Source organism: Lissotriton helveticus, chromosome 9, assembly GCF_964261635.1.
Source record: "Lissotriton helveticus chromosome 9, aLisHel1.1, whole genome shotgun sequence".
NCBI classification, from domain to species: domain Eukaryota; kingdom Metazoa; phylum Chordata; class Amphibia; order Caudata; family Salamandridae; genus Lissotriton; species Lissotriton helveticus.
Genome location: NC_136070.1, coordinates 1,215,792,411 through 1,215,804,493, shown reverse-complemented (window position 1 = coordinate 1,215,804,493; position 12,083 = coordinate 1,215,792,411). Strand labels below are relative to the sequence as shown.

Here is a 12,083-nt window from a genome sequence, read left to right as displayed (position 1 = left end):
TATGGAACTAATTTGCGGCGTTTGCCACGTCGCTGAAATGCCCCACCGTGATGACAGCGGACCTTGCACTAGAAATCAACAGTGCTGAAAAGGAGTTTGAAATTTCCGATTTTTGCAGCGTGGGTAATTACATGCACGAAGGTGATTCTCCTCCTCTCAAACCCACTGGGGGAGTACAGTTGCACACGAATTACCTGAGCAGCGGACTACATTTCCCAACCGCCACTTTGGAGTATGTAATCCCACTTTGGGCGGATGAAATCCCACTTGGGCGGGGCAAGAAGTGTAAGGAAATAGTCCCCACAGCTGCCAGAACTCGTGCGCAAGCCATTGAAAAAGAGCTCATGCTCGAAATGCATTTGGCGCTTGGACTGGGGGAAGAATGCACGTCGTGCTTGTAACTGCAATTAAAGACAGGAAGACGTTTCAAACTGCGTTGGAGTTTCTTAATATGGCAAAACTTTGGTAATATGGAACTAATTTGCGGCGTTTGCCACGTCGCTGAAATGCCCCACCGTAATGACAGCGGACCTTGCACTAGAAATCAACAGTGCTGAAAAGGAGTTTGAAATTTCCGATTTTTGCAGCGTGGGTAATTACATGCACGAAGGTGATTCTCCTCCTCTCAAACCCACTGGGGGAGTACAGTTGCACACGAATTACCTGAGCAGCGGACTACATTTCCCAACAGCCACTTTGGAGTATGTAATCCCACTTTGGGCGGATGAAATCCCACTTGGGCGGGGCAAGAAGTGTAAGGAAATAGTCCCCACAGCTGCCAGAACTCGTGCGCAAGCCATTGAAAAAGAGCTCATGCTCGAAATGCATTTGGCGCTTGGACTGGGGGAAGAATGCACGTCGTGCTTGTAACTGCAATTAAAGACAGGAAGACGTTTCAAACTGCGTTGGTGTTTCTTAATATGGCAAAACTTTGGTAATATGGAACTAATTTGCGGCGTTTGCCACGTCGCTGAAATGCCCCACCGTGATGACAGCGGACCTTGCACTAGAAATCAACAGTGCTGAAAAGGAGTTTGAAATTTCCGATTTTTGCAGCGTGGGTAATTACATGCACGAAGGTGATTCTCCTCCTCTCAAACCCACTGGGGGAGTACAGTTGCACACGAATTACCTGAGCAGCGGACTACATTTCCCAACAGCCACTTTGGAGTATGTAATCCCACTTTGGGCGGATGAAATCCCACTTGGGCGGGGCAAGAAGTGTAAGGAAATAGTCCCCACAGCTGCCAGAACTCGTGCGCAAGCCATTGAAAAAGAGCTCATGCTCGAAATGCATTTGGCGCTTGGACTGGGGGAAGAATGCACGTCGTGCTTGTAACTGCAATTAAAGACAGGAAGACGTTTCAAACTGCGTTGGTGTTTCTTAATATGGCAAAACTTTGGTAATATGGAACTAATTTGCGGCGTTTGCCACGTCGCTGAAATGCCCCACCGTGATGACAGCGGACCTTGCACTAGAAATCAACAGTGCTGAAAAGGAGTTTGAAATTTCCGATTTTTGCAGCGTGGGTAATTACATGCACGAAGGTGATTCTCCTCCTCTCAAACCCACTGGGGGAGTACAGTTGCACACGAATTACCTGAGCAGCGGACTACATTTCCCAACAGCCACTTTGGAGTATGTAATCCCACTTTGGGCGGATGAAATCCCACTTGGGCGGGGCAAGAAGTGTAAGGAAATAGTCCCCACAGCTGCCAGAACTCGTGCGCAAGCCATTGAAAAAGAGCTCATGCTCGAAATGCATTTGGCGCTTGGACTGGGGGAAGAATGCACGTCGTGCTTGTAACTGCAATTAAAGACAGGAAGACGTTTCAAACTGCGTTGGTGTTTCTTAATATGGCAAAACTTTGGTAATATGGAACTAATTTGCGGCGTTTGCCACGTCGCTGAAATGCCCCACCGTGATGACAGCGGACCTTGCACTAGAAATCAACAGTGCTGAAAAGGAGTTTGAAATTTCCGATTTTTGCAGCGTGGGTAATTACATGCACGAAGGTGATTCTCCTCCTCTCAAACCCACTGGGGGAGTACAGTTGCACACGAATTACCTGAGCAGCGGACTACATTTCCCAACAGCCACTTTGGAGTATGTAATCCCACTTTGGGCGGATGAAATCCCACTTGGGCGGGGCAAGAAGTGTAAGGAAATAGTCCCCACAGCTGCCAGAACTCGTGCGCAAGCCATTGAAAAAGAGCTCATGCTCGAAATGCATTTGGCGCTTGGACTGGGGGAAGAATGCACGTCGTGCTTGTAACTGCAATTAAAGACAGGAAGACGTTTCAAACTGCGTTGGTGTTTCTTAATATGGCAAAACTTTGGTAATATGGAACTAATTTGCGGCGTTTGCCACGTCGCTGAAATGCCCCACCGTGATGACAGCGGACCTTGCACTAGAAATCAACAGTGCTGAAAAGGAGTTTGAAATTTCCGATTTTTGCAGCGTGGGTAATTACATGCACGAAGGTGATTCTCCTCCTCTCAAACCCACTGGGGGAGTACAGTTGCACACGAATTACCTGAGCAGCGGACTACATTTCCCAACCGCCACTTTGGAGTATGTAATCCCACTTTGGGCGGATGAAATCCCACTTGGGCGGGGCAAGAAGTGTAAGGAAATAGTCCCCACAGCTGCCAGAACTCGTGCGCAAGCCATTGAAAAAGAGCTCATGCTCGAAATGCATTTGGCGCTTGGACTGGGGGAAGAATGCACGTCGTGCTTGTAACTGCAATTAAAGACAGGAAGACGTTTCAAACTGCGTTGGAGTTTCTTAATATGGCAAAACTTTGGTAATATGGAACTAATTTGCGGCGTTTGCCACGTCGCTGAAATGCCCCACCGTAATGACAGCGGACCTTGCACTAGAAATCAACAGTGCTGAAAAGGAGTTTGAAATTTCCGATTTTTGCAGCGTGGGTAATTACATGCACGAAGGTGATTCTCCTCCTCTCAAACCCACTGGGGGAGTACAGTTGCACACGAATTACCTGAGCAGCGGACTACATTTCCCAACAGCCACTTTGGAGTATGTAATCCCACTTTGGGCGGATGAAATCCCACTTGGGCGGGGCAAGAAGTGTAAGGAAATAGTCCCCACAGCTGCCAGAACTCGTGCGCAAGCCATTGAAAAAGAGCTCATGCTCGAAATGCATTTGGCGCTTGGACTGGGGGAAGAATGCACGTCGTGCTTGTAACTGCAATTAAAGACAGGAAGACGTTTCAAACTGCGTTGGTGTTTCTTAATATGGCAAAACTTTGGTAATATGGAACTAATTTGCGGCGTTTGCCACGTCGCTGAAATGCCCCACCGTGATGACAGCGGACCTTGCACTAGAAATCAACAGTGCTGAAAAGGAGTTTGAAATTTCCGATTTTTGCAGCGTGGGTAATTACATGCACGAAGGTGATTCTCCTCCTCTCAAACCCACTGGGGGAGTACAGTTGCACACGAATTACCTGAGCAGCGGACTACATTTCCCAACAGCCACTTTGGAGTATGTAATCCCACTTTGGGCGGATGAAATCCCACTTGGGCGGGGCAAGAAGTGTAAGGAAATAGTCCCCACAGCTGCCAGAACTCGTGCGCAAGCCATTGAAAAAGAGCTCATGCTCGAAATGCATTTGGCGCTTGGACTGGGGGAAGAATGCACGTCGTGCTTGTAACTGCAATTAAAGACAGGAAGACGTTTCAAACTGCGTTGGTGTTTCTTAATATGGCAAAACTTTGGTAATATGGAACTAATTTGCGGCGTTTGCCACGTCGCTGAAATGCCCCACCGTGATGACAGCGGACCTTGCACTAGAAATCAACAGTGCTGAAAAGGAGTTTGAAATTTCCGATTTTTGCAGCGTGGGTAATTACATGCACGAAGGTGATTCTCCTCCTCTCAAACCCACTGGGGGAGTACAGTTGCACACGAATTACCTGAGCAGCGGACTACATTTCCCAACAGCCACTTTGGAGTATGTAATCCCACTTTGGGCGGATGAAATCCCACTTGGGCGGGGCAAGAAGTGTAAGGAAATAGTCCCCACAGCTGCCAGAACTCGTGCGCAAGCCATTGAAAAAGAGCTCATGCTCGAAATGCATTTGGCGCTTGGACTGGGGGAAGAATGCACGTCGTGCTTGTAACTGCAATTAAAGACAGGAAGACGTTTCAAACTGCGTTGGTGTTTCTTAATATGGCAAAACTTTGGTAATATGGAACTAATTTGCGGCGTTTGCCACGTCGCTGAAATGCCCCACCGTGATGACAGCGGACCTTGCACTAGAAATCAACAGTGCTGAAAAGGAGTTTGAAATTTCCGATTTTTGCAGCGTGGGTAATTACATGCACGAAGGTGATTCTCCTCCTCTCAAACCCACTGGGGGAGTACAGTTGCACACGAATTACCTGAGCAGCGGACTACATTTCCCAACAGCCACTTTGGAGTATGTAATCCCACTTTGGGCGGATGAAATCCCACTTGGGCGGGGCAAGAAGTGTAAGGAAATAGTCCCCACAGCTGCCAGAACTCGTGCGCAAGCCATTGAAAAAGAGCTCATGCTCGAAATGCATTTGGCGCTTGGACTGGGGGAAGAATGCACGTCGTGCTTGTAACTGCAATTAAAGACAGGAAGACGTTTCAAACTGCGTTGGTGTTTCTTAATATGGCAAAACTTTGGTAATATGGAACTAATTTGCGGCGTTTGCCACGTCGCTGAAATGCCCCACCGTGATGACAGCGGACCTTGCACTAGAAATCAACAGTGCTGAAAAGGAGTTTGAAATTTCCGATTTTTGCAGCGTGGGTAATTACATGCACGAAGGTGATTCTCCTCCTCTCAAACCCACTGGGGGAGTACAGTTGCACACGAATTACCTGAGCAGCGGACTACATTTCCCAACAGCCACTTTGGAGTATGTAATCCCACTTTGGGCGGATGAAATCCCACTTGGGCGGGGCAAGAAGTGTAAGGAAATAGTCCCCACAGCTGCCTGAACTCGTGCGCAAGCCATTGAAAAAGAGCTCATGCTCGAAATGCATTTGGCGCTTGGACTGGGGGAAGAATGCACGTCGTGCTTGTAACTGCAATTAAAGACAGGAAGACGTTTCAAACTGCGTTGGTGTTTCTTAATATGGCAAAACTTTGGTAATATGGAACTAATTTGCGGCGTTTGCCACGTCGCTGAAATGCCCCACCGTGATGACAGCGGACCTTGCACTAGAAATCAACAGTGCTGAAAAGGAGTTTGAAATTTCCGATTTTTGCAGCGTGGGTAATTACATGCACGAAGGTGATTCTCCTCCTCTCAAACCCACTGGGGGAGTACAGTTGCACACGAATTACCTGAGCAGCGGACTACATTTCCCAACAGCCACTTTGGAGTATGTAATCCCACTTTGGGCGGATTAAATCCCACTTGGGCGGGGCAAGAAGTGTAAGGAAATAGTCCCCACAGCTGCCAGAACTCGTGCGCAAGCCATTGAAAAAGAGCTCATGCTCGAAATGCATTTGGCGCTTGGACTGGGGGAAGAATGCACGTCGTGCTTGTAACTGCAATTAAAGACAGGAAGACGTTTCAAACTGCGTTGGTGTTTCTTAATATGGCAAAACTTTGGTAATATGGATATATATATATATAACCTTCCTCCAAAATTGAATGAAGCAGGAGCCCAGAGGGGACTAGAAAAACGGGCTTTATTAACAGTTAGGCAGTCCCAATGGCGGTAGATGCATTTCGCCGTCTTGGCTTCCTCAGTACCCAACACTGGGAGCCTTCATCTGTTGTGTGTTAATCCTGCTGCCTCCGATGAAAGACTGGCGCGATCCGCTCCTCCCCCTAGCAATAAGGCTCACCTGTTGCAGTCCGTTTCAGTTAGAGGACTACATCTCCCAGAAGGCTAAATGGTTACGGCAGTCCGGGTTGGTGAGATGGGGAGGGTGTGATAGTAGTCTTCACCACGGTCACCCAAGCAGGAAACGATGACCACTGTCATGGAGTTAACAAGCCAGTCTCCAAGTCCCCTTTATGACGCCACAGCGTCAAAGAACACATGTCTCACTCACGGGGCTTCTTTAACAGGGCTTTATTCCTTCCACAAAAAAGCTTGGATAGCTTGACAAGCGAGGAGAGTTCATTTCAAAATCTGTATCGTCCAATAACCCTGACGCGTTTCGAAGGCGTCTGCCTTCTTCCTCAGAGGGTGACGAAGTAATTAACAGGTGGGCAGCAGGACGGGCCTATTACATAATGATGGCACGCCCCTGGATGGGCTGTGCTGATGCAGCAGTGCCTCATGGTCCTCGTAGTCCTGCCAGTAATTATTGTCGCATATTGCGTCAATCTCCCCCTTTGTCAACTGTGGAGGCAAAGTCTCGTGCGGAAGCCCCTCGCCTGCCAGGTGGCGTCTCGTTTGAAGAGCTGGAAATCGATGTATACCGTGAAACCAACGAGCTGTATGTTCGTCCTTTCAGGGCTCCTCCCTCGACGATGCCTGGCGGTGCTTGGCGTGATGCAGTTACCCTGCGGCGCTCCTTTCCCCACCAAGGCGCTAGCACTCTTCAAGGCGGGTGCGGCTGGGAAGGTGATGGGACCGTCCAAAAAATGAAAGCTCGCGTGTCAAAGAACACATGTCTCACTCACGGGGCTTCTTTAACAGGGCTTTATTCCTTCCACATATATATCTCTATCTATCTATCTATATATATATATGATTATATATATGTGGGGCACATATAATATAGTGTTTACGGGGTCCCGCGCATGGGCGGGAACATTCTAATGCTTATGACTTTGATGAGGATACCCCTGGAAGAGAAGAAGCAGATCCATTCTAGGGCTTAGTTGTGGATGAAGGCGTTGTGAAGTCTTGCGCACAGGGTGTGTCGAAGGCGGCCGAGAGGTCCAGGAGGATGAGGGCTGCAGTTTTGCCTCGAATGAGGTGGGTGAGGATATCGTCTGTAGTGGCGAAGAGTAGTCTGAGTGCACTTCTGAAGCCCGATTGGGAGAGGTCCAGGATGTGGTTTGTTTCGATGAATAAATAGTGTAGGGCGTTGATGGCCTTCTCGATTACTTTAGCTGCGAAGGTGAGCAGATAGATGGGTCTGTAGTGTAGGAGAGTGGGGTCTGCAATCCTATGGTCACCCCAGATTTTTTCTTTTTGCTTCACTGGTTTACGACTTTCCCTGGCTGTCAGACCCACAGCCTAGCTGTTCTCTCTCTAAATTGACAACCATGTACTTTAGGTGCATTTACCAATTGGTACTGGGCCACCTTATCAGTCCCTGTATAGTGTACCTTAGGTATCCAGGGCATAGGTGTAACCAGGGCCTACCAGGGGCTGAAGCATGTATTATGCCACCCCTGGCTGGCCATCTAAAACTGACACAACTGGCTGCAAGACAGCTGGGGCAAGGTGGTGTAATCACCCTTTGCTGTAGATATAGTATACCTATATCTAATCCTAAAAATGGACACATACATTCCTATCAGTCACTCCTATGGCAGGCCTTATCAATCCTGAAGGCAGAGTGCTTGGAATCATGTGAGATGGTGCTCTGGCATGAGCTGGGGCCGTCTGCAGCTTGCGGAACCAAGTCCTAATGGCTGTTCCATGATAATGCTATACCATATACTCTTAAGTGCATTATCAACCTCGCGGTTAAATGCTAACTCTGGTATAACATTATCAAAACATGTCGAGTAAGGTGTCATACGAATTGGAATACTACCCCCTCGCCAATTCTGGCGACGGGGGTAGCATTCCACCCTTCTAGAGGGACACGACATGTATGTAACTGTGAACCCCGGTTAAAGTTAACTCGAGCCTTGGCATCACAAAATGGATGGTGCCACCACAGACACAAGTCTGACCTCCTGCTGCTGGGAGTCCTTCCAGCGAGGGAGGCTTGGACAAAGGGTTTCCTGCCTTGGGAGGTGCTAGCACCACCCCAGACAGGATTTTGTGTATTGGGTAGGATAGGCCTGAAAGGAATGAGACATGCCTGGGGCACACAAGATGCCCTGTGCATACACCGGTTCAAACCAGTTGCTGGGGCATCCCTGCCCCAGCTCTGGCGCGAAAACCGGACAAAGGATAGGGGTGTAACCACCCCCCTTCCTGGTCCCACCCAGGGGAGGGACCTAGTCACCAGTACAGCCCCCTTTAGCAGGATAAAGGTAGGAGCTGGTCCCATTCCAAATTAGATTAATCCTGAACTACTCTACAAGAAGAAACTCTGGACTTCGTCGTTCTGCTCCACAGAAGACTGAAGAAATCTCCCTTGTGGGCAAGGAGTGTCCACCCTGCAACTGCAGGCACCATCAAGCGTCCAGCGGCTTCACTTTGTCGTCTTCCCTCGAGGATCCAGACTTCAGAGCCCGACGAGACCCGGATTCCCAGACCTCTCCGACCTCAACTCACATCTGCAGCAAAGCTGAGACCCGTGGGTGCGACGAGACACGTGGGACCGGCCATCTTGAAAGAAACTGCACTTCGCTTCCAGCACGACTCCCGAGGTAAACTCGACCAAGTGCTTTGGGGACTGAGAAGCCCCAGCCCCGAGCAGCTCCTGCACCGAAGATCAGCCCTCCAGCTTACACGAGATCTGCGAGGGGCCCTTCTGCTTGTTTGCTGCTCGACGCGTTGTCTGGTCACTTGCCGGCTGGCTAGTGGCCTCCTAGACGACAAACTTTGAAATCTTCACTGCTGGTCTGGTTGCTCCAGACTGGCCCTTGCTCCCTTCCAAAAGAGGGGCACCCCGGGCTCTCCTAGTCCGCACCAGACGCCTTTTCCACTCACCGCGTGGGTTGCCTTTGCCAAGGCCTGTTGACTCCAATCCCGGATCCGACACCGCCGACAGCGAGAGCCTGCGTGGGACAGCTCGTGCCTCCATCCTGGTCGTCAAAGACACCTCCTGGTCCACGTGGCTGCAGAGTCAAGCGTCCACTCTTCACTTGATCGCGACGACGACATCTGGTTCCTTCCTGGTTCCACTCCAGTCACTGGCTAGTGACTGTGAACATTGTCCCCTCTGCTTTCAGGTCTTCAGCATCTCTGATCCACCCTTGGATCACACCGGACATCTTCCTCCTGGTCGCCTGCAGCATCTTTTCCTCCAGGCTCCATAGACTTCAACGCCGGAACCCGACACGACTTTGCACCTATGCACCCGCAGCCCGTGGGTGAGGTAACAAGAGCATTTCGGTGCTCAAGGGTAGATTGACTCTCCTAGTGTCCAGTTCCACAGTCGTTTCAGTCCTAACTAGTCAGGATTGTCCGTACTTACCTTTTACTTGAACTGTACTGTCCATAGACGTTGTTGCGCATCTCGCGTGTGAGTTCACACTCTGCACACGCGTTCCGTTGGCCTCCTATTACTTACTTAGAGTTAGTGTAGCGTGGTCCCACCGATCCTACAGCCTCTGGACAGCTCCATTCCTTCTATCGACTTTCACATTCCACTTACTTAGTATATGGTTTGTCGTGCCCCTAGGGCACCATTGTAATTTTGTGCAACTTATCGTATTTTTCCTAAGAGATTGTCATGTGCTTAGCCCTCTGACCTCATAAAGAGTTCAGAGGTGTTTGTTATTAATAAATATATTGTTTATTTTCATAACAACCTGTGTGGTGTCCGTTCATCTGGTATTCAAGGGGTTATATTGTGGTAAAACAGCTGGCTTCACATGCCAAAAGAGTTTAGCCTAAGACTGCTTTGTCCATGCTACCATTAGGATAGCTGGTCTATAAGGTTGACTTACAACCAATCACCATAAGGGTTGTTTGGACTGATACAAGGTTATCACTAGAACTAGTGAGCATCATATATCAGGCCAACTTCTCACATCTAGTATTTGCGGTCCGTCGGGTCGGCAGAGGGTTTCTTCAACAGGGGGTTGATCTCTGCATGTTTCCAGTTTTCAGGGAAAGTGGCGGACTCGATAGAGCAGTTGATGGTACGGCGAAGTTTGGGGGCGATGGAGGTGCTGACTCTGTTGAAGATGTGGTGAGGGCAGGGATCCAAGGTGGCTCCGGAGTAGATGCTCTTCATGGTCCTGAGGGTGTCATCCGTGAAGTAGTTGTAAGAAGGTCTGACTTCACATGGCCCCATATTTCAGCCCCATATAATAATAATAATCCACATTTGTATAGCGCACAATCACCCGTTAGGGTCTCTAGGCGCTGGGGGCCGTCGGGAAGATTAAGCAAGCTATTGCCCAGAGTCGCATGGTGCTGGGCTAACCTGCCGCCGGAGCCGGGGATCGAACCCTGATCCCCAGGTTCCAGTGTCAGTCGCCCTGGCCGCGGCGCCACACCTCTCCCACTATATATAGAGCAGCAGATTGGGCCTTTAACTTATACAGTTCTATAGCGGGGTGGACTGCCCTTGAGGTTGTCTCCTGAAAACTCCTATAAATCACTGAAGCTTGGTGCTGAATCACTGCCCTTCTCTTCCCAATATGGGGTAGCCTTGATAGTTTACTCTCAAGCATTATTCCCAGATATTTTAATCTATGCATCCGTTCCAAGGTTTCATTTGTCAGGGTTAAGGGTTGCTTGAATACCTTATGGGATCGGACTGCCATGAACTTTGTTTTGGAAATATTATTTTCAAGACCCTTAGATATGCAATAAGCGTTGAAGTTTGCCAGGAGCAGTTGGAGTCCCATGGGAGTCTGGGATATTAGGAGGGTACCATCTGTATCTTCGGCAAATAATAGTGCGGGAACTCCCACCCCATCTAGCTTTGGTGCACTTGCCACATCGTTGACATAAAGAGAGAATAGGGTGGGGCTAGGACACACCCCTGCCTCACACCTGTACAGATTGGAATCTTGTCAGATAGTTGCCCCCTGGGGCCCCAGTGCACTTGGGCATAGTTGTTCTGATGGAATATTTCTATTTGCAAAACTAGGTGTCTCGTGTATTCCCAGTTCCTTTAAGGATGCCCACAACAGCCCTCTAGGTAGAAGATCAAAGGCTGCTTTGAGATCAGCAAATGGAATGTAAAGGTATCCTTCTCTAAGTTTAGTGTATTTTCAAAGGGTGAGCAACAGCCTTAAGTCTTGATCAATGGTATTGACTTTCGGTCTAAACGTTGCTTGGTATGAGGTCATAATTTCCCTTCCCTGAATCCACTCATTAAGCTTATCGAGCACATGCCTGACATACACCTTTTGGGCAGTATCCAGGAGGCTAACAGGCCTACAGTTCGTGGGAAGGGCCTTATCCACCTGTTTAAAGATGGATATAATTTCTGCGCCTTTCCATGGATCGGGTATAGGGGTATAGTTTCTTTTCCTTAATATTTATTAAAAACCTGACTACCCCATTAAATTGAATTCTTAATAACTATTAAAATAGTTGCTTAATTGTTCTTCTTATTGGTCTCATTCCTGAGATGTAGTATTAATATTTTAATTTGTACTCTGTTTTTCTACATAGTAGAGAGAAACCTGTGCCAGTGAAAACAGCTTTTGGGTGCTAGTCACTTTAAGGACATGTTAGCAATACATTTCTACATCTATAAGGCCTGCAATGGTGGCTTATTAAATACATAAAAGAGAGGATTTATTTTGACAGTTGAACTGTACACCTTTGTATCATACTAGGGACTTCTAAGTAAGTTAAATTCACCATTTAGGAATATGCCAATTCAACCATGGTAAAATGGGAAGCATAGGCACCTTACTACTGGTTAACAGGGGTGAAGTGCACAGACTTCTAAAGCCAGCAAAATTATAGGGCAAGAAGCAAAGAATCTGGGATGATCACACAGAAAAGGTGTATTTCCTACAGGTAAGGATAGTTTCTTGTACTGGTATTGAGGGGGGGGGTCTCTAAATCCGGTAAGCAGTAGGTCTTTTTCTAGAAAACTTACTACAGTGGCAAAGGCCTCAGAGCATTCTCTCCCGACGTCTTGGATGACAAATGTGGTCTGTGGAATGCTTCGAACAGCTAAGGTCGGATAATCTGACAACGTCCTTCATAAATTTCATAAGCGTTCAGTTTTAGGGGGCAGCAAGCATATCTCGAAGAGTTAAGAAAGTTCCTGATGAACAAACAAAACACCT

At 48.3% G+C, this 12,083-nt stretch overlaps 1 protein-coding gene across 2 annotated transcripts in view; it reads right to left on the bottom strand.

Moving 5' to 3' along the window:
- Window positions 1-12,083, bottom strand: part of TATDN2 (TatD DNase domain containing 2) — a 559,782-nt gene that overhangs the window by 273,687 nt on the left and 274,012 nt on the right. The window lies entirely within an intron of this gene.